This window comes from Aquarana catesbeiana, linkage group LG04 (genome assembly GCF_042186555.1).
Source record: "Aquarana catesbeiana isolate 2022-GZ linkage group LG04, ASM4218655v1, whole genome shotgun sequence".
In the NCBI taxonomy this organism is placed as follows: Eukaryota; Metazoa; Chordata; class Amphibia; order Anura; family Ranidae; genus Aquarana; species Aquarana catesbeiana.
Window position 1 is genome coordinate 3,913,953 of NC_133327.1, and position 12,474 is coordinate 3,926,426.

General features: G+C 44.4%; 1 long non-coding RNA gene across 2 annotated transcripts in view; it reads left to right on the forward strand.

The window, feature by feature from the left end:
• Positions 1–3,716: 3,716 nt before the first annotated feature.
• The window catches only part of LOC141139014 (uncharacterized), a 37,478-nt gene continuing 28,720 nt past the window's right edge, over positions 3,717–12,474 (forward strand). For both annotated transcript variants that reach the window (XR_012243702.1, XR_012243701.1), the window contains exon 1: positions 3,717–6,163. This is a non-coding gene — a long non-coding RNA (uncharacterized lncRNA). The remainder of the gene's footprint in view (positions 6,164–12,474) is intronic.

A 12,474-nucleotide genomic window follows, 5' to 3' on the forward strand; every position in this document is an offset into this window, starting at 1 on the left:
ACGAGTGCTTGATATCCACAGCTAGGCTTTCAGATAGAGCTGAACTAAAATTCATCCTACACCTTCCCTTTTCATGCTTTAAAGAAGAGTGCATGGCTAATGGAGACTCCATAGAAATCTAATGTAAAGGAAAGGGCCACTACTCCAGAAATTATAGTAAAGATTTGAGATTCATCATTTCTGGAGGGCTGGCAATTTCTTCCAGTTAGGCTCCCGGACAAGACTGCATCCTCGTATATAGAGGGACCCCATCCCAAAAAGTGCAGAGGTCATGGAAGTAGAGGAAGAGGTGTAGGGTCAACGCCATGGTCCTGGAGGGGGATGTAAAGCCACAAATTCTATTTTAACTGTTGTGTTGCACTTCACCTTTGGTAGTCACTTGGAAGCAGGGCTGGGACAAGGAGTGAGCAGGAGGGATGGCTGCCATGGGCACTGCGGTATCTTGTGAGGTCAGGGAAGGGGGGGGCACAAGGATATTGGGGAGGAAAGAGGAATTTGGGGGCGTGTTGTATTGGAAGGAGGACAGGGGGAAAAAGATTTGCGCTGGGAGGGGGGAATTTGAAGTGGGGCAAAAGATGTGTACTAGGGGGGGAAATTTTTGCGGTAGAATATTTGTGCTAGGAGGTGTGATTTTTTTTGAGGGGGGGGGGGGGCATTTGAGCTGGGGGGATTTGGTGAAGGGGGGGCAAAGATTTGTGCTGAGAGGGTGGATATCAGCAGGGAGGTTGATTTGTACTTGGGGGAGGGGGAATTTATGCTTAGGGGTAAGCATGCAGATTAATGCTCAGTATTTTTGTGGGGGGATTTCTGCTGACACATAATGCTCATATATGGTATCTTGCGGGCCGGGGGGGGGTGTTTGGCATGTTTGCTCTGAACTCTAGGTGATCTTGTCCCAGCACTGCATGAAGGAACACCTAATGCCTGTAATTTAGTAATCAGATTAGAGAGTTAGGGAGTAGTTTGAAGAATGATGGGGGGTTGACTGTGGGGCCTCAGTGTTACATCCTGCCATATGAAATATTGACTATGGTACTGGATTTACACAGCAGTCAGAGATAGGCTCTTTAATAAAGGTCATCCTTCCTCTTTCCATACCTTTGAGTGTCATGAGACATTGCCTCTTACAGCCCGAAGTGCAGCATTTTCTGCCCCCCTCACAGTCCTTGTCCATCTTACACTGGTCTTCCTCCCGTTTGGGCCCACATTTTGGGTAATCCACATCTAGAGGGCATTTAGGCGGCTCCACCACCATGTACTCTGGCTCTGCAATCACAGAACAGCTCATCAGGCCTGTTACCTTTGAAAGAGAACTCTGGATGATATACAGACGTCTACATTCAAAAAGGATCCACAGCGTCTTCTAACATTACTCAGTTTCTGAAATGATTTGCTCATTAATTACTATATTTTTTATAAGACATAAATAAATATGAGCCTTTCTGAGAGTGAGGGCCCTTCAGCAGCCTGAACTAAAAACTTGCAAATCCCAGCTGACACTTCACATCATCAACCAAGTACAGGAGGCACAAATCCCCACAATGGAACATTTCATTTCGGTGCAGATACTTTGGTGTATTGTAAATATGTACTAAAAGCTTTTTAAAACTGAATTTTTGAATGACAAATGATGGACATAACCTACAGTCTCTTTCCCAACCTGTTATACATAATCTCCAAAACCCTCCAATTCCCCCACAAATGACCTGACAAAGTTTTGGAGTAAATGGCCTTATGGCCTTTTTTAGTAAAAATTACCGTAAATTAAATTAATAACATTTTAAATAACCATTAACCAACTTTTCTATATACTTTGGGGACTTTGAGGGCAACGACACACAACTTGGTCACTGCAACCAACTTCTTTTAAACTTTAGGCCTCCAGTTGCAAGCCACCGACTCAGAGACCATACTCAACCTTCGTAGTGACCTACCTTTTACCCCTTCCTGGTTAACCCCTCGTTAACCGGAAGGTACCTGAGAACCCCATACCACAGATGCGTCACAACCATGTTATATATATATATAACAGCCATCTTCTCTTCCTCCAAAGACTCATCACTGCCAGGCTGTCCTGACAGCCCCCTTTAATACCAACCAAACCTCAGGAGGGTGGGTGGGAATCTCTTTCTCCATCGCTCTCGAATGTCGTCACTTCCCCCTTCTCCTACACTTCCTTCACACCAGCACCTCCCCGCTCCAGCCACTCCCTTTTCTTAAAGGGGACAACATTTTCTGTCTATATGCATGACTGTGCAATGTCCACCCTGTCATGCTGTCCCTCCATCCATCCCTTTTTCTCCTTTACTCCGGGACTCCCTTTATAGCAGCTAACTCTCCAAACTAACGTCTATGATCCATCGCCACTGGACACAATTTTGACCACTGTGACGCTTAGAGAAATCATTCAATGGTGGTAGAACTTTTCAGTGAGTTCACACTAGCCAAAAACTATGTTTAAAGGCTTGATGGCCCATTTTTATTTAAAACAAAAGTAAAAATTCCGTAACATAACCGATTGGCCTCACAGGGTTTTCCACCATAACTTCACATGCAAACACTGCCTCCTCCACAGTATGCAAAGGAGCCTTGGCGTAGGCACTGCGGCTTCCATATATTCACTATTTTACAAAAAGTATTGGGACGCCTGCCTTTACACGCACATGAACTATAATGGCATTCCAGTCTTAGTCTGTAGGGTTCAGTATTGAGTTGACCCACCCTTTGCAGCTATAACAGCTTCAACTCCTCTGGGAAGGCTGTCCACATAGTTTAAGAGTGTGTCTATGGGAATATTTGACCATTCTTCCAGAAGCGCATTTGTGAGGTCAGGCACTGATGTTGGTTGAGAAGTCCTGGCTTGCAGTCTCCGCTCTAATTCATCCCAAAGGTATTCTATCGGGTTGAGGTCAAGATTCTGTGCAGGGTAGTCAAGTTCCTCCACCCCAAACTTGCTCATCCATGTCTTTATGGACCTTGCCTTTTGCACTTGTCCAAATCATTTTCTTTTCACTTTTTTATTGCCAGCAATGTTTTTTTTTTATTCAGCTGTCAGCGGGGAAGCCCATTGACAGCTGTTGACTAATTTGTTGTTAAGGACTCTGCAGCCAGCTTCCCGGCCCACTCCTTAACAACCAGCTATTCACTGCACTTTGGGAAAAGCTTTGCCCAATCAAGGTTTAGAATGTACTGTGCAGTGCGCAGTGCATTGCAGGGTGTTCGGCAGGGCAAATACCCGCTGAATGCCCTGCAAATTCAGGTTTTCGCTGATTGGGCGAACAGGCGTTGTTCAAGCCAAACTTTTGCTTGGCCCAAACCGTTCGCCCAACTCTACTTGTGAGTATATTAGCATGAAAATTGGTGTCTTTAGCAATATTGCGCTATGGTCCTTCATTTTTTCCTCTGAATCTTACTGCGGAGATCTGCACTTTGCAGACAGTCAGTGGACCTGGTGGGTGTGGAGGTTGTTACCATACTCTGGTATGATTTGCATTTGGTGTATCCTGCGCTAGTGATCTCTTATAATATGGAGATCCTGGTTATCTGGTAAGGGAATTCATATATTGCTTCGGCATCAAAAACAACCACAACAATTCTCAACTGCTGAAAGCAAAGTCCTGCCCCACATACAGAGAGAGATTACAGATTGTTTTTATAACTTGTATATGTTTTTCTAAAGTAAAATGAGGAAGGTAAAGACACAAGAGTCGGAGGATGCAGCAAGATACAATCACTCACCAGACAAGTAAAGGAGTCTTTGGTCAAACAAGTTTTCAGCCTACATCGTGTAGAAGACGTAAGCGGCCAGAAAACAGACAGTTTATATCCTCCACTGCTGCTTCTTGGGCTATAAATCCCAGACATCTACCCTGCACTATTAACTGGGGACGGCACAGGAACAATGCAAGTTTCCTTGGCAGTCTTGGTAGTCAATGGGAGTAAAAGAATTAAATAGAGATAAATTCTGGATGGATGAAGGACACAGCTCTTGGATGTCATTTCTTTTTTCACCCGCCGAATGCCCTGCAAATTCAGGTTTTCGCTGAATGGGCGAACAGGCGTTCAAGCCAAACTTTTGCTCGACCCAAACCGTTCGCCCAACTCTACTTGTGAGTATATTAGCAAGAAAAATTGGTGTCTTTAGCAATATTGCACTATGGTCCTTCATTTTTTCCTCTGAATCTTACTGCGGAGACTGCACTTTCCGGACAGCCAGTGGACCTGGTGGGTGTGGAGGTTGTTACCATACTCTGGTATGATTTGCATTTGATGTATCTTGCGCTAGTTATCTCTTATAATATGGAGATCCTGGTTATCTGTTAAGCATAGGTGTGCGCAGCCTATTGCATTAAGGTGTGCACTACAAAGCTCAAACCCTCTCTTTTTCGAGACAGAGAAAAGGACTGAGGACAGAGATTCCCCAGTCCATTTCTCTGTAGGTTTAGCTGCACCGGACAGTGAATGAATGGAAAGTGCTCTGTGCTGAGCGGCTTCCTGGTCATTCACACACTGAAGAGTTCACTATTCTTCAGTTATAAATAAGCACAGTGAGTGATTGATCACTCATTCTGTTTATTTAGAAAAAGAAGGGGTCGGTAACTGATATATTTACCGGCCCCTTCCCTGCTCTCCAATCTGAAATAATACCTTGCAGCATTCATTGGGACAGGAGGGAAGCCGCACAGGGTGATTAGGGTGTGCCCAGGCACACCCGGCACACCCTGTGCGCACGCCTATGCTGGTAAGGGAATTCATATATCTGTGTCCCAGGTGGTTTAGGACTGAAGCACGTGGAGCTGTAGCATTTCATTTTTTTTTACACACAAGATTCTACAACGGCCACCTAATGAAGCCCTGAAATATTCTTTTGGGAGTGGACTTTAATTTTCACACAAGATTATTTATATTGACCCCCTAGTGGATTCCTGAATATTCCTTTGGGAGTGGACTTTCATTTTCATTATAGTTACATAGTTTCAGTCAGGCTGAAAAAAGATACAAGTCCATCTAGTTCAACCAAGGAGAAAGGAGTTGAGAATCACTGTTCTATATGGATACAAGATATTTTTTCAACTTTTGCTTGCTTTGGCATCAAAAACAACCACAACAATTCTCAACTGCTGAAAGCAAAGTCCTGACCCGCATACAGAGAGAGATTACAGATTGTTTATATAGCTTGTATATGTTTTTTTAAAGTAAAATGAGGAAGGTAAAGAGCTAAATACACATGAGTCAGGGAATGCAGCAAGATACAATCACTCACCAGACAAATACAGGAGTCTCTGGTCAGACAAGTTCTCAGCCTGTATTGTGTAGAAGACGTAAGCGGCCAGAAAACAGACAGTTTATATCCTCCACTGCTGCTTCTGGACTACAAATCCCAGACATCTACCCTGCACTATTAACTGGGGATGACACAGGAACAATGCAAGTTTACTTGGCAGTCTTGGTGGTCAATGGGAGTAAAAGAATTACATAGAGATACATTTTGGATGGATGAAGGACACAGCTGTTGGATGTCATTATACAATCTATATTAGTGCTGAACGTCAGGAGTTTATGGAGAAATCTGTATGGAGAAGATAATAATGGGAGTCAATAGGAAAAGCATTGCAGGCCCCCTTTGTCCTAGAGCCATCGGGACCCATGCCATTCTAAAGCAATAACACTAAATCACATGTTTGCCCTCTTTGTATTCCAAATGATCCCTCATTAGGTATCTTTGCCTTGATAAAACATCATACAGACAAAACACACTGCCGCAACCTCACCCAACACACTAGGGACCATTGGCCAACTACTCACCATCCAGAATAACTTTGGAGTAGACCAGAGAGGGCAGAACAGAAAGGACAAACACTGGGATAATCATCAGTGCTGTGGATGTTGCTGCAGCCCCGCAGTATATGCCACTGAGAAAGACATTCTTCCTTGTACAGGTGACACACTGACAGGAGGCCCGAGGGCCTTACAACTTTCCACCTTATAGATTCCTCAAGTAAATGTCACAGTCGGTGCAAGTGTAATGTGCCCAAAGGAAGTCTGTCACAGAACACCTGGGTGACTATGCTCTGATGGAAGCAGTCTATCCCTGTGCCCTTGTGGGCTGTTGAACATACAGTTGAAAGTGTTGGAAGAGATGGAAGCGAACAGGTGAAAAAAGGTATTTAAGTGATTGCCTTTTCATAACTAATAATCAGCAGTTACAACAATGTGCTATTCCTCCTTCACAGATCAATTGTGCACAACAAAGCACTATATATATATATATATATATATATATATATATATATATATATATATATATATATATATATATACACATTTATATATATATATATATATATATATATATATATATATATATATATATAGGGTTGTCCCGATACCACTTTTTTAGGACCAAGTACAAGTGCCGATACTTTTTTCAAGTACTCGCTGATACCGATTACCGATACTTTTTTTTTAATATCACGTGACAATGTTTTTTTTTTTTTTTTAACAGTGTTTCTTTTTTTTGGGGGGGGGGGGGGTGAACAGTGTATGTGTGTGTTTTTTTTTTTTTTATTTACAATTTTTATTTTTTACAATAATATTTTTTTTATTCTTTATTGCAATATGTGGTTTTTTTTTTTTGTTTTTTTTTAATCATCCCTGTTGGGGGGCTTTGGTGAGATATCAAGGGTCTTAACAGACCTCTGATATCTCCCCCTTGAGACAGAGAAAGAGACAGAGGATAGAGATTCCCCAGTCCCTTTCTCTGCAGCCTCAGCTGCACTGAGAATGAATGGAGAGAAGACAGCGGCTCCTCTCCATTCATAAACTGACACGTCATAATCACAGGAGATTACAATGTTTCAGTTATGTGAATGGACAGAGTCAGCTGACTCTGTCCATTCACAATGGAAGGAGGGGGAGGACGGCGGAACGGAGGGGAGAGCGGAGGGGGACAGAGAAGGAGAGGGGAAGGAGGGGACAGCGGGAGAGGAATGGAGGAGGACAGCGGAGGGGGACAGAGGAACGGTGGGGGCACGGAGGAGGATGCAGTGACAGTCAGCGGTGACCGATCACCGCTGTATGTCACTAAAGCCGCTGAAAGCCGCTGGGGGAGAATCTTGTAACTCCCCCACGCGCCGATCACAGCTGTCTTCCAGGTATCGGGGGAAGCATCGGGAGCATTTGCCCGAGTACAAGTACTCGGGCAAATGCTCGGTATCAGTGCCGATACCTATACTAGTATCGGTATCGGGACAACCCTATATATATATATATATATATATATATATATATATATATATACAGCTGTGCTCATACGTTTACATACCCTGGCAGAATTTATGATTTCTTTCCCATTTTTCAGAGCAAATGAATGATAACACAAAAACTTTTCTTTCACTCATGGTTAGTGTTTGGCTGAAGCCATTTATTATCAATCAACTGTGTTTACTCTTTTTAAATCATAATGACAACAGAAACTACCCAAATAACCCTTATCAAAAGTTAACATACCCCAGTTCTTAATGCCTTTATGTTGCCCCCTTTACCATCAATGACAGCTTGAAGTCCTTAGTGGTATTTGTGGATGAGGCTCTTTATCTTCTCAGATGGTAAAGCTGCCCATAACTCTTTTCAAAAAGCCTCCAGTTCCTGTAAATTCTTGGGCTGTCTTGCATGAACTGCACGTTTGAGATCTCCCCAGAGTGGCTCAATGATATTGAGGTCAGGAGACTGAGGTGGCCACTCCAGAACCTTCACTTTATTCTGCTGTAGCCAAAGACAGGTCAACTTGGTCTTGTGTTTTGGATCATTGTCATGTTGGAATGTCCAAGTATGTCCAATGCGCAGCTTCCTGGCTGATGAATGCAAATGTTCCTCCAGTATTTTTTGATAACATACTGCATTCATCTTGCCAACAATTTTGACCAAATTTCCTGTGCCTTTGCAGCTCACACATCCCCAAAACATCAGCGATCCAACTTCGTACCTTTCATCATAGGCCTTGTTGACTCCTCTCCAAATGTAGTGTTTATGGTTGTGGCTAAAAAGCTATATTTTGGTCTCATCACTCCAAACGACTTTGTGCCCAAAGGTTTGAGGCTTGTCTCTGTGTTGTTTGGCGTATTGTAAGTGGGATACTTTGTGGCATTTGGGTAGTAATGGCTTTCTTCTGGCGACTCGACCATGCAACCCTTTTTTCTTCAAGTGCTTCCTTATTGTGCACCTTCAAACAGCCACACCACATGTTTTCAGAGAGTCCTGTATTTCACCTGAAGTTATTTGTGGCTTTTTCTATGCATCCCGAACAATTTTCCTGGCAGTTGTGGCTGAAACATTAGTTGGTCTACCTGACCGTGGTTTGATTTCAACAGAACCCCTCATTTTCCACTTCTTGATTAGAGTTTGAACACTGCTGATTGGCATTCTCAATTCCTTGGATATCTTTGTATATCCCTTTCCTTTTTTTACAGTTCAACTACCTTTTCCCGTAGACCCTTTGACAATTCTTTTGCTTTCCCCATGACTCAGAATCCAGAAACATCAGTGCAGCACTGGATGAAAGATGCAAAGGTCTGTCAGGAGTTCAGAAACTGTTTGACCTTTTAGACACACACACACTAATTACAAGCATACAGATCACAGGTGAGGATGGTTACCCTTAATAGCCATTCAAACCCCTTTGTGTCAATTTGTGTGCATGTTATCAGGCCAAAATCACCAGGGTATGTAAACTTTTAATCAGGGTCATTAGATTTAGAAGGAGTAAATACAGTTTTTTGATAATAAATGGCTTCAACCAAACACTAACCATGAGTGAAAGAAATGTTTTGTGTTATCATTTATATTCTCTGATAAACGGCCAAGAACTCATAAATTCTGCCAGGGTATGTAAACTTATGAGCACAACTGTATATATACAGTATCTCACAAAAGTGAGTACATCCCTCACATTTTTGTAAATATTTCATTATATCTTCTTATGTGACAACACTGAAGAAATGAAACGTTGCTACAATGTAAAGTAGTGAGTGTACAGCTTGTATAACAGTGTAAATTTGCTGTCCCCTCAAAATAACTCAACACACAGCCATTAATGTCTAAACCACTGGCAACAAAAGTGAGTACACCCCTAAGTGAAAATGACCAAACTGGGTCCAATTAGCCATTTTTCCTCCCCAGTGTCATGTGACTCATTAGTGTTAGGAAGTCTCAGGTGTGAATGGGGAGCAGTTGTGTTAAACTTGGTGTTATCGCTCTCACTCTCTCATACTGGTCACTGGATGTTCAACATGGCACCTCATGGCAAAGAACTCTCTGAGAATCTGAAAAAAAAATAGTTGTTGCTCTACATAAAGATGGCCTAGGCTATAGGAAGATTGCCAAGATCCTGAAACTGAGCTGCAGCATGGTGGCCAAGACCATACAGCAGCTTAACAGGACAAGTTCCACTCAGAACAGGCCTCGCCATGGTCGACCAAAGAAGTTGAGTGTTTGTGCTCAGCGTCATATCCAGAGGTTGTCTTTGGGTAAATACACATATGAGTGCTGCCAGCATTGCTGCTGAGCTTGAAGGGGTGATGGGTCAGCCTGTCAGTGCTCAGACCATATGCCGCACACTGCATTAAATTGGTCTGCATGGCTGTCATCCCAAAAGAAAGCCTCTTCTAAAGATGATGCACAAGAAAGACCGCAAACAGTTTGCTAAAGACAAGCAGACTAAGGGCACGGATTACTGGAACCATGTCACATGGTCTGATGAGACCAAGATAAACTTATTTGGTTCAGATGGTGTCAGGCGTTTATGGCGGCAACCAGGTAAGGAGTACAAAGACAAGTGTGTCTTGCCTACAGTCAAGCATGGTGGTGGGAGTGTCATGGTCTGGGGCTGCATGAGTGCTGCCGGCACTGGGGAGCTACAGTTCATTGAGGGAACCATGAATGCCAACATCTACTGGACATACTGAAGCAGAGCATGATCCCCTCCCTTCGGAGACTGGGCCACAGGGCAGTATTCCAACATGATAACAACCTCAAACACATCTCCAAGACGACCGCTGCCTTGCTAAATAAGCTGAGGGTAAAGGTGATGGACTGGCCAAGCATGTCTCCAGACCCAGTGCTGTATTTAGGCCTAGGCCGACAAGGCCCAGGCCTAGGGCGGCACTTTGCGGGGGGCAGCGAAAAAGTCGCCCCCCCCCACTCACCTCCCAGATCCCGCGGCCTTCTCCCGCAGAAATGCAGGCTCCAGCGGCCGGCTTACTGTGGTGTTATGGCGTGCCTGGCGGGGGGGAGTGACTCGCACCCCCATAAGCGGCTGGTGTCTGGCTGCATGTAATTTGGATGGGCGGAGGCGGAGCCTAAAGCTCCGCCCTCTACCCTCCTCCGTTCGGCTTTCACTGCATCGCTCGTCTCCCCAGCCAGGGGCGGGGTCTGTCTGATGACAGGACGAGGAGAAGGTGAAGGAGGAGGAGAGAGAGAGAAGCACGAGGGGAACCCCCTACTCTCTAGCCAGGACAGCAGGTAAAATAGAGTCAATTACTATTACTTCTCTTTTGTGCACATGCATGGGATCACTTTATTGCAGCCAATCTGTGCTCAATATGGAAATGAATTTACAGATCATGATATTGCAATAAAGTGATCCATGCTACAAACTCATTAAACTGTCCACCTTCAGTGAAAGTTCATGTACTGCAAACTTTGCAGTACATGAACTTTCACTAAGACCCCTTTCACACTGGGGCGTTGGCGCCGTCGGCGGTAAAATGTCGCTATTTTTCATTTTTGCAGGGGTTTTTGGCCGCTAGCGAAGCGGTTTTAACCCCCACTAGTGGTAGAAAAACGGTTAAAACGACCCACAAAGCGTTGCTTTGCCAGCGGATTTAACCCTTATTGGGCCGCTAGCGGGGGTTAAAACCGCTCTGCTAGCAATAGCGCCGACGCACGGGCACTTTCAGTGTGAAAGGGCTCTAAAGAGGTTAAGGCTGCACTGATTGCCACTGATTAGGTGGCACTCTTAAGCTGCACTGATAAAGTAGCACTGATATGCTACAGTGATGGGCACTGATGGCCACTGATAACCTGCACTGATGAGGCAGCATTGATAGGCATGGATGAGGAGGCATTGATGGACACTGATGAGACTGCATTGACAGGCACTGATGAGGCTGCATTGACGGGTACTGTTGAAGCTGCGCTCATGGGCACTTGTGAGGCTGTGCTGATGGGTACTGGTGAGACTGCCCTGATGGGCACTGGTGAGGCTGCATTGATGGGCAGCGGTGAGGCTGCGCTGATGGGCACCGGTGAGACTGCATTGGTGGCACCGGTGAGGCTGCTTTGATGGGCACCAGTGAGGCTGCTTTGATGGGCACCGGTGAGGCTGCTTCGATGGGCATTGGTGAGGCTGCATTGATGGGCACCAGTGAGGCTGCATTGATGGGCACCAGTGAGGCTGCATTGATGGGTACTGATGAGGCTGCATTGATGGGCACCGGTGAGGCTGCATTGATGGGTACTGATGAGGCTACATTGAAGGGCAGTGATGAGGCTACACTTGGTACCCACTTTTAATGTAGAGAGAGGAAGAGGTGGAGCTCTAAGATGAAAAAGTGGAGCCTAAATGGGAAGGTGTGTGGTTTACGGATGACAGGGCGGGACTTAAACTCAAAGGGGTGTGGTCTTGACAAGAAGGGGTGGGTCATATTTAAATTAGGGGTGCATGGGTTTAGTCAGGTCTAGGGTAGCACAAAACCTAAATATACCACTGTCCAGACCTAAACCCTATTGCACATCTGTGAGGCATCCTCAAACGGAAGGTGGAGGAGAGCAAGGTCTCTAACATTCACCAGCTCTGTGATGTCATCATGAAGGAGTGAAAGAGGACTCCAGTGGCAACCTGTGAAGCTCTGGTGAACTCCATGCCCAAGAGGGTTAAGGCTGTGCTGGAAGATAAATGTGGCCACCCAAAATATTGACACTTTGGGCCCAATTTGGATATTTTCACTTAGGGGTGTACGCACAATTGTTGCCAGCGGTTTATACACTAATGGCTGTATGTTGAGTTATTTTGAGGGGACAGCAAATTTACACTGTTATACAAGCTGTACACTCACTACTTTACATTGTAGCAAAGTGTCATTTCTTCAGTGTTGTCACATGAAAAGATAGAATAAAATATTTACAAAAATGTGAGGGGTGTACTCACTTTTGTGAGATGTGTATATATATAGATATCTATATACTGTATTTATTGGCGTATAACACTCACTTTTTCACCATGAAAATTGGGTGCAAATAGTGTGTGCGTGTTATACGCCAATACTTCAGTTTTAGCTGTCAGATTACATAAAGTGAGAATTTCCTGTTTACTTGGCAGCCTCTGTAATAGGAACTCCCGTCTCCTGGGCCTCCATTGGACCACTGTTCTGTCTATCATAGGAGATTCTCACTGTATGTAATCTGTCGGTGCTCGTC